The following is an 11,539-nucleotide window of genomic DNA, read 5'->3' on the forward strand; positions in this document are numbered from 1 at the left end:
CAAACCCCCCACTCTTCACCTGCTCATCTATCTTTCACTCTATCAACAAGCTCTTCTGGGACTGCTTGGAGTCTAAACCAACTTGAAGGGACATAGTGGCTATTATTAAGTAGGTTGTTACTTCTGATTTCTAAATATCTAACAGGGACTTCTAACTTTTCTGCTTTACTAAACTCTTAATATCGAAGTTCAGTGTGTGTTATGTGCTTTTCCTTCCCATCACTGGTAGGTACTTATGTTCTGTGCTTCTGATGACTAGGAAGTCTCTTCAGTTGTGGCTAATGATCTTTAAGAAATCTTTGAGACTGTGATTGTTGAAGTAACTCAACTAGACACTGATTGCAAAAAAAAAAATCAAGACCATCATGTTTAAAAAAAACAATGGATAAAAGACTAATTTTCAGTATGAATGAATACATTTAAATATAAACACTTTTTTAAAAAAACAATGCATTTTACGTGATGTTTTCATTTTAACTCTGAAGTCACACTGAGAATTTGAAACTTTTGGTGATCATTATATGGAGTGAATCACTTTATATTTTCCAATATTTTCCTTAGTGCTTTAACATTGAACTTATGCATACATACTTAGGTCTCATTCCTAGCTTTTGCATGGACCCTTTAACATGCACTAATTTGGTTACTAGCATTATGGAAAATTCTGGTACTAGCGGAAACCCAGAAGGCCCTAGTTGTTTGAAGTCAACATGCTAAAGTCCTGGGAAGGACTCAGAATTCCACCCATTCTGCTTGCCCCACTGTTTGGCTTTTTCTGTCTGTCACAGTTAACGCTGCTGTTGAGAGAAAGGAGACTCTCTGGAATGTTCGTCATTTCTAAGGTCCCAGGAACTTTCTTTTACCAGAAAGGATTTTAAGATGCTAGAAACAATACTTTATTCTCGGTGTTTGTTTGAGGTATAAAATGCTATACTGTATACTTTATTAACATGGTGATATTAAATAATGTTACTCTACATTAGATGCTGTATACACTTAAAACTGATCTATGTCGTCCTTTAGAACCCTCTCTAATATCATGTTTAGTCGACTTTACACATGTTGACATTTGACAACCTGTCTTTTGATTTAAAATTGCATTTCTTTTGCATATTAAATGTGATTCAGTGACTCTTAATTGTAAACATAAATAACCCAGAATGTTCTCATGAACGCACAACGATTTTATTATCCGTGAAAGCTGGTGTTTTCTTCTTCAGTACCTAATAGTATTGTTTGTGTTTTGCAAGCCTCATGTTCATCCATGATCAACAACAGTTATTTATTTGACATCTGAATTGTTTTCAGAGGGGTGTACAGTCTAATAACATGTTTTTCTGGTATATCAACAAAGATATAATGAAAATCACAATAGAATCAAACTAAATTTGCATCCTGTGACTTTTGAGACAGACATGTTAGTATCCTTATGAACCATGAGTTATATGTAAAATGGAAATTATAAGTTTTACATAGAAGAATTTGATATGAACTAGTGGTTCTATGAGGAGGACAACACATAATATTTATAGCTGTAAGCTGTCGGCTTGCTGTACATTGCTTTTATTATATTTAGGTATGATCCTTGTATCCCCAGTCTCTCCAACACCTTTATCATAAATGGGTGTTGAATTTTGTCAAATGCTTTTTCAGCATCCAATGAAATGATCATATGGTTTTTTTCTTTCAGTTTATTTATATGATGGATTACATTGATAGATTTGCGTATGTTGAACCATCCCTGCATCTCTGGGATGAAGCCTACTTGATCATAATGGATAATTCTTCTAATGTGTTCTTGGATTCGGTTTGCCAGTATTTTATTGAGAATTTTCGCGTCGATATTCATGAGTGAGATTGGCCTGTAATTCTCTTTCTTGGTTGTGTCTTTGTGTGGTTTTGGTATTAGGGTGACTGTAGCTTCATAAAAGGAGTTTGGCAATGACTCTTCTGTTTCTATATTATGGAATACATTAAGGAGTATAGGTATTAGCTCTTCCTGGAAGTTCTGGTAGAATTCTGCATTGAAACCATCTGGTCCTGGGCCTTTTTTGGTAGGGAGATTTTTGATAACAGCTTCTAATTCTTCGCGACTAACAGGTCTATTTAGATTGTTCACCTGTTCTTGGTTCAACTTTGGTATATGGTACTTATCTAAAAAAATGTCCATTTCTTTTACATTTTCCAACTTTGTGGCATATAAACTTTCGTAGCAAGATCTAATGATTCTCTGAATTTTCTCTGTGTCTGTGGTTATGTCCCCCTTTTCATTTCTGATCCTATTAATTTGCATGTTCTCTCTCTGCCGTTTGATTAGTTTGGATAGGGGTTTGTCAATCTTGTTGATTTTCTCCAAGAACCAGCTTTTTGATTCATTGATTCTTTGGATTGTTTTCTCTGTTTCAATTTTGTTGATTTCAGCCCTCAGTTTGATTATTTCCAGTCTTCTACTCCTCCTGGGTGAATCAGCTTCTTTTTTTTCTAGGGCTTTCAAGTGTGCTGTTAAGTCTCCAATGTGTGCTTTCTCCGTTTTCTTTATTTGGGCACCTATTGCTATGAACTTTCCTCTTAGCACTGCTTTCATAGTGTCCCATAGGTTTGAGTATGTTGTGTCTTTGTTTTCATTAAATTCAAGGAAGTCTTTAATTTCTTTCTTAATTTCGTCCTTGACCCAGGGGTGATTTAGTAGTTGACTGCTCAACTTCCATGAGTTTGTTGACTTCCTGGGGGTAGCATTGTTGTTGAATTCTAATTTTAATCCATGGTGATCTGACAAGACACAGGTGGTTACTAATATTTTTTTGTATCTGTGGAAGTTTGCTTTGTTACCGAGTATGTGGTCAATTTTCGAGGAGGTTCCATGAACTGCAGAGAAGAAGGTATATTCTTTCCTATTTGGGTGGAGTGTTCTATAGATGTCTGTTAAGTCCATTTGATTCAATACCTCCAATAGGTCTCTCAATTCTCTGTTTGGTTTCTGTCTGATTGACCTGTCCATTGGTGAGAGAGGAGTGTTGAAGTCTCCTACTATTAGTGTGTGTGGTTTGATGACTGCCTTGAGTCCTAGAAGAGTTTCTTTTACATATGTGGGTGCCTTTATATTAGGAGCATAGATATTGAGGATTGAGACTTCTTCCTGATGAGTTGTTCCTGTTATGAGTATGAAATGTCCATCTCCATTTCTTCTGATTGATTTTAGTTTGAAGTCGATTTTGTTAGATATTAGAATGGCCACGCCCGCTTGTTTCTTAGGTCCATTTGCTTGGAAGACCTTTTCCCAAACAAGAGTCCCAGGTAACCTCGGGTGCATGGGGGGGGGGTGGGAGGGGTGTTGGAAGGGGAGAGGGTTAGGGAGGAGGGAGTAGGGGAGGAATGGAGAAAGCTCGGTTGACCGGGATGAGGGGGAGGAAGGAAGGTTGAATATGGGAACAGGGAAGAATATATTTCAACTAAGGGAGTCATTTTAGGGTTTACAGGAGACTTGATTATATATGGGATCCCAGGTCCAAGGAGAGATCCCCAGATTGTTCTCTGGACAGAGGAGAGGGTGCCTGAACCGGCCTTGGCCCATAACCATACTGATGAATATTTTGCTTATCACCATAGATCCTTCATCTGGGGATGGATGGCGATACAGACGGAGACCCACATTGGAGAACCAGACTCAGCCTCCCAACGTCCAAATGAGGAGCAGAAGGAGGAAGAAAATGAAAAAAGGAAATAATGTCTGCGAGGGATGCTATCACCCACTGATACAAGGGGACGGATCTAATGAGAGTTTACCAAGGCCAGTTTACCAAGGACTGCGACTGAACGAGGACGTGATCCAACCAGTTTCTCTGAATGTGGCCGGATTCTCTGAATGTGGCTGGCCCGGAGTCTTTCTGAAAAGCCATTGACAATGACACTGGGACATGTTTCCTCTGCATATACTGGATTTTGGGGATCCAGTCTGCTTGGATACTCACCTTCCTGGACCTGGAGGGAGGGGGGAGGAACTTGAACTTCCCACAGGGCAGGAAACCCTGACTGCCTTTAGGGACAAAGAGGGAGGAGGAGAGGGAGGGGGGGGGAGTGGGAGGGTGTTGGGAAGAGGGGCGTAAATGGAAACTTTTATAATTTAATAAAATTACTTTAAAAAAAATATTTATAGCTGGATAAATGTACAGATAATGAACCCCATACTCTGGAATCCCAAGGCAATAAAATAAAATGTATCTAATGTTAGATTCATTTTAAAGTATTTTTAAAGGAAATTTATTTTACCTGATATATTAAACATAAAAGGCCCTGAAAACACACACACACACACACACACACACACACACAAAATGATACCATGAAAATTCTAAGAAGGGAAAATTCCTTGAGAGCTGAGTTTTGTATATGTGAATGCAGCACGGTTGTGCATGGGTCTGGCACCCCAAATGAGGAGATCAGTGAAAGCTTGTGTGAATGAAATAGTTTCTTTTTCCTGACATTTGACATTGGATCAAACTCAGAATTGGCAAGAGACATCTTTTATCCAGGAAATCACTCTGTTGACCTGAATGATCAAATTCTAATGACATAATTAAACCTTGAAGGACAAGAAGTGGATCTGTAATGCTTTCTCTAAAACTGGTAGCAAAAAAAAAACTTCTAGGAATGTTTTAGGAAAAAAAAAAAGAGAAAAAAATGTTGTAGAGTTTGACTCTAGAACCACTGACCTTGAAGAATGAAAACTCAATCAAGGAAAAGTTTACAGGGGAATGGTATATCTTTGTGTTCCTGGAGCGAAGAAGATGAAAATAGAAATAATATAGAGGATAAAGTTCAGCATACTGTAGTTCAGGTGAGGGGAAAAATAGAAAACCAGGTTTAGCAGCTTTCAACAAAGAGATGACAATTGAAGGATGAGTTCTCCCAGGAACAGAATTGTAAGGAAAAGCATGAGTCTAAAGTAATTTTAAAAGCCAATAAAACTTTTTGTTGATCTGTCTTTTGATATCTAGCTCAATATTCTCTTGACAATCATGAAAAATATGAAGAGTCCATGTTCAGAAAGCAAAGCTGCTGCCTCAAATACCTTTCTTAAAAACAAAGGCTTATATCAAATTCCACTTAAAGTAACATACTTTTAACAAAGAAGCAAGTTGTATATATGTATATAAGTTGTATATACATATATATATATGAGTATATACATATATATAATGCTAGTCACATCTTTTCTCTTGAGAAAAAAGTATTTAATCTAAATACTTGATCCCTTTGGCATAGAAACATTAGAGAAAGGGGAAATTTATCTTTATTTTCCAGAAGGGGCTAGAAATAGTTTTAGCCAAAATCCAGAATTGGATTTGAACATGAATTTTACATTGCTATTACTAGTTTTTGATAAAACTGTATTGTTTAGTGAATTCCTTGCTCTCACAGGATCTTTTAAAAGTTATTTCAATTTCTTTTATTGTAAATTGAGTATATATGTGTGTCTCTGTGTCCATTGTGGACAATGGGTGGAAGTGCCCGTGGAGGCCGGAAGGTTGTTGTATCCCTGCAGATGAACTTACAGGCACTGGTGAGCCACAAAGCAGGGATGCTATGAATCAAATTCAGGACGTCTGCAATAGCAATAAGCACTCTTAATCACCAAGCTCTCACCAGGTCCTCTGTTATAATCACTTAATCTGAATTCTATTATTATAAAAGATAATCATATTTACAGACACTTCTCGATCTTCAGGTGGTTGTATCTGTCATGAAGATAGTTATAATAAAATGCTGACTCTGCTGTCATTACTTTTTAAACTGCATTTAGTTTTTTTTTTTTCTTGACGTGTTTCTTATAAATGATAAAAAGAAAAGTTAAACAATGGTACATTTACCGTTTTCATTTTTTTTTCCTACAACAAAATAATTGGTGGATATGGCTGGTGAAACAGCTCAGTGGGTAAAATTGTGCTTCATGCTTGAGGTACAGTATGAAGATGAGCAGTCAGATCCACAGCATCCGATGAATGCCAGGAAGGATGGACAGCCCATCTGCAATCTCTAGCTTAGGGGAAAGACACAGGGTATGCCTTCAGCAAATTGATTAGCCAGGCTAGAGGAGTCTGGAAGATGATGTGGATTCAATATATAAGAGAGCAGATAATGGTGATAATCAATATTACCCGATGGTAACTACTAGCCTCCACATTTTCTCACACTCATGAACACATGTGCCCCACATGTGAATGTGTACACACACAATCATGTATATTTCACATATATACTCAGACAAAATTATTTAATATTTTAATCGAAGTTACATGAAGTTATATGATTTTACTTGTTTAAAGTTTTCAGTAAAGACTTTCATCTGAAGTTCACTTATGGCAATTTCATCACACATCACAAGTATACTAGGGATTTTAAATTTCTTGTGTGCTGTAATGAGTGGAATATATTGATTCAAAATAGTTGGCAATATTCTGTTAAACAAAAAAATCACTCATGTTAATTCCTATAAATCTTTTTATTATTGAAGCAATCTTTTTGATTTTACATACCAATCCCAGTTTCCTGTCCCTTCCATGCTCCCACTCCCCCCAACTTCACCTCACCCCATCTACTGTCCACTCTTCAGAGAGGGTGAGGCCTCCCATGTTAAGTCAGTTCCTATCACTCTTGACAGATGAAAACTCTGTCTTGTTGATTAGTAGAGTACTATGGCAAAGAAAAATATTTTTAAAAATTTAGAAGAAAGTAGCTGCTTTAAATTAAAAAACATGGAAAATGGTGAACTACATTTGTTGATTAGTTAATAAATTATCAACATAGGAAAGAATTATAAATGTACATGAAAAAATTATAAATATACATGACATGGAACTGATCATAGTATTTACATAGTGATAAAAAAGATAATGGCACCAAACAAATTTCATATTGCCTAATGACTATGGTAACCAAATTTAGAAAAAGAAATAACTTAAGAGTTAAATACATTAAATAAAGAGATAGAAAAAAACTTAAGATTATTAGTAAAATATCTTTAAATTGATTAGTGATAAATATTATATTTTAAACACTTATTGTCTTTCTCCCCTGATAGACTCTGTGAGACAATTATTTTTATAATTTAAAATGATATTTTATTTGTCTGTACCTAAAATAGAACATAATGTTTGAAAATTGTTGAATAATTATCAAATAATAAATAAAACCAAAACACAAACATGTTCCATTAAAATAACATTTTACTCTTTATACATCCTAGGAATATTCTAAGAACTCAGAATATGCATTAGCATCACATGTCTATAATAAAATGTAATTAATATATGAAATAATTAAAACTTGGCCTATTAATTGTGCTGATTTCACACTCACTTCTAGTGAATATTTACTTATGTAAATGAATACCTACTCTAGTTTAGAAAAATGAAGGATACAGTGTGGGAGGATGTCATTAGCATGGAAGGGGCTAAATGAAATATTTTCTGAGGTGTAATTCCAAAGAGAATTCAAATTTTCTTTTTAAGAGGTAGCTCATTTAAGAGGCAAGCTCATTGCAGCTTTATTCAAAATAGCCAGAAATTGGAAGCATTTCAGATGTCCCTCAACTGAAGAATTAATAAAGATAATGTGGTACATTTACACAGTGTTATATTACTCAGATGTTTAAAAAAGACGTCAGAAAAATTCAAGCAAATGGTTGCAACTAGAAAAGAATCCTGAGTGAGGTAAACTCAGACCAGAAATACAAGTGCTTATTAGCCGTGAAGTAGATGATCTCTGAACAACCCAGGCTGAAGTGAGGACAGGTCACTCTGAAAACTGACCGTGGCGGCTCGTTGCTGAGGGCAACGTGTGCACAGTTCATTGAATGTAGAGCAGATGAGCTTGTGTAGGTTTGGAGTCCATGCCCTACGCTGCAGGGATGGGCGGGAACTTGACTGGAGAGCCCAGAAACCTAGGTTAGAATCACACATGACTGTCAAAATAAAAAAAAAAAAAATCAATGAAACGTTCATAATGATATTCTGCTATACTCCTAGATTGGTGCCTGGCGTCATGCTCATCAGCGAGGTTTCCAGTGACAGCAGATGGGAGTGGGTGCAGGGATCCACAGTCAGACAGTATGAGGAGAATGAGTGTAACCTGGAGGTCCCCATCGGGTCCCTTTTTCGAGCAGCTTGGGGAATCTCACGGAAGAGGGAAAGGAATTATTGCAGGAGTCATCAGGTGTGACACCAGTGAACACGGCCCACAGAATCAACCAAGCACCACACACAAGGACTCACAGAGACTGAAACAGCAAGCATGGGGCCTGCATGGGTCTGCACCAGACCCTTTGCATGTATGTTATGGCTGTAGTTTTGCTTCTGTGAGACTCCTAACAATGGAAATCGGGGGGTGTCTCTAACTCTTTTGCCTACTCTTGGGACTCTTTTCCATCCATTGGGTTCCCTTCTCGAGCCTAAATATGAGGGCTTTTGCCTTGTCTTATTTTATCATGTCTTGTCCCATTCAACTCTCTTGGAGTTCAAGTCATCTCTTGGAGGCTTGTTCTTTGCTGAAGACGAAATAGGAGTAGTGAATCTGGAGGAGAGGGAAGTGGAGGGAGCTGGGAGAAGAGGACAGAGGGGAGGCTGCAGTTGGAAGGTATTGCATAAAACAATAATCTATTTACATAAATAAAAAAAAGAAAATTTCAAAAAGGTAGTATCTTAATGTTCTATGTTTTAAACAGATGTCGGAATTTTAAATACTGGATAAGACAAACATTTAGGGAAATCATGCCAAATTCAACAAAATTATGTATTGTAGCATTTATAATGCATATTTATCACATGCAATGTAGCCTAAACCTAAAGTTAATCCCAAACATTCTAACTTTATGTTGCAGCTAGAGTCTCTCAACCATTCTAAGAAGGATAATTATGAAGTTAGTAGTATAAGATTTACTGTGTATCTTCCAGATGAAAACTATAGGGAAGCCACTGGTCACATAAAGTGTCTTTTCAGTCTTTGTTTCATTTAAATTGGAGAGTTTTCTTATCGTTTCATAAAGAATTCTATAACCTGGGGCTTTTGTTCCTAAGAGAAGCTGTTTCATAGCCAACAAGCCTGTGATGAGAGCCTTACTGCTCTCCCTCTCCTCCCTCATGAAGAGCTGGCCTTTCCTAACACATTAACATGTAACCATGGCCACAAAAACCTCAAAATGCGGCACTTATTAATATGTGACTGGGAGGTTTTCTTGGTCCAATAGACATTCATTGGCTTAGAAAGCATATGGGCTAAATGATCCTTTATATCCCTGGAAGCATATTCTTTAAATGACTGTTAATGTGGACATAAAAAGCCTGTGTTGGGAGCTGGTAGATAGAACGTTAGAAATATCATACAGATGTAGTAATTTAAAAAGATTCTCTTATGCCTGTCAATATTTTACTGGCACCATCATCTAAAATTTCCCTCTGGTAACAAATGCTAGCATATGAGTGTTTTACAAGTTAAATTCTGTCTCTTTTTTTTCTATTTCTGGATTAAAACATGGAAATCAACTCAGAAGAGGAAAGAGTTTATCTGAAAATTTATAATCTTTCATGAACATTGTATGTTGACACTCTTTCTATGCAAGTTCTCTCTCTGTGTCTAATATGTAACCCTTTCTTTTCATTTTAAAGCTGCTACTATATTTGCAAGTTTAAGGCTAAAATGCCTTCAAAATCCAAAAATTTAGATTACTTCATCTTTCTTAAAATAATCTCACTTACTAGTCCCATCCAAAATAATTCTACCAGCTATAATGATGGCATTGTATGTATGTCACTAATTATCAGAAATGCAGAAACATAATTTATCTCTATCTTTAATTATTCAAATTTTTATTCAAAATATATTTTTCCATACAATTTATTCCGATCATGGCTTCCACTCCCTCAGCTTCTCCCAAATTCTTCCCACTAAATTGGAATCTGCGTGAATTTGAGAAGAAGAGATATGGAGATAGAGAACTAGAGTTGGCAGAGTTCTATTTCATATGAATTGAAAATGAGTTATCTAGAAACTTGGGTATGAAGCTTAGGAGAACAGTCAGATACTGAGATTGAACCTTACAGTGATCTATCCAGTGCATCACTGCCCAATAATCTTGGAAACATTCCAGTCCCTTTTAAATGTTGTGTTTTCTGAAAGATCTTTTCATGACAGCCAATTTTTTTTCCTTTAAAGATGATGACTTCTGGTACCCTTGTTGTCTTGGTCTTGTACTCCTTTTTTTTTTTTTGTTTTCCTCCTCTTCCAACAGTTCCCCCTTACCCTCTTTTTTCTTCTCTCTCTCTCTCTCTCTCTCTCTCTCTCTCTCTCTCTCTCTCTCTCTCTCTCTCTCTCTCTCTCTCCCTCTCTCTCTCTCTCTCTCTCTCTCTCTCTCTCTCTCTCTCTCTCTCTCTCTCTCTCTCTCTCTCTCCTTGTTCTATGCTTTCCCCCCTACCCTCCCTTTATTTTTCTACTGAATTCTTGCTTCACCCTTTGTCACTGTGGTCCTCTGCTTGCTCTTCCTGCTCTCCTCCTGACCTATACTTCTACCTTTTGTTCTTACAATCCTCCTCTGCCCTCTTCTCCCTCCCTCTCTCTTTCCTCCCCCTCCTCCTCACCTTTTTGCTTTCGTCCTCTCTTTTTTCCTTCCTCCCTTCTGTTTGCCTGCCTCTTTTTTCCCCTTTACTTCCTTGTTTGTGATGGCATGGCCTCGTGCAGGATCAGTGTCCCTTCCTTTTAACTTTGATGTAGACCTCTGCTTCTGGCTTCTGTACATAAAGCTCAAGTTCTTCAAATGCTGGGGCCTCCTGTCAACTTTGCTCCACTCTGAAGCTGGTTATTTTCATTTCGTTTCTGGATCTAATTTTGTAAATAGGAACTTTCTGATAATTCAGTGTTTTTAAATATCTCTGCATTATTTCTGTGAATGTTAGAATTTTGTTGCTTAATCTTTCTACAACATTAAGATCAACATTTAACTCTAAAGATTTTGTAACTATTACTGAAATATGCATATTTGCTATACACTATTTAACTACCATAAATTTCAAATCCAGAAAATTAATGTCTAAGCACATCTACCTATAAAGAGAACACTTTAGTGTAAATCTGTGTTGATTATAGTAAGTGTCACTCACTGCTATTTAACTTTAGTGTTTCCATCTTCTACCTATTTTCTAACCCACTCAAATTTGGGTTATTTCAACTTAGAGCTTTAGGGCTGGAGAGATGGGCAGCAGATACTGTTGGAAATGGTTAGTTTTTGTTACCTGGACACAAATTAGTCATTTGGGAAGCAGGGACCTCAATTGAAGAGTTACCTACACCAGATTGGCCTGTGGGCATGACTTTGGCAGCATTTCCTTGTTTGATGATTGATTCTGGAGTGCCCAGACTATTGTGGGCAAAGCTCTCCCTAGGTAAAGATGATCTTTTCCTGAATAAAAAAGTAGTTGAGCAAGCCAGGGAAACAAATTGGTAAGCAGCATTACCTCATGGGTTTTGCTTGAGATTCTCCCCCCAGGGTCCT

The sequence above is a fragment of the Myodes glareolus genome, chromosome 20 (assembly GCF_982192425.1).
Source record: "Myodes glareolus chromosome 20, mMyoGla1.1, whole genome shotgun sequence".
NCBI lineage: Eukaryota > Metazoa > Chordata > Mammalia > Rodentia > Cricetidae > Myodes > Myodes glareolus.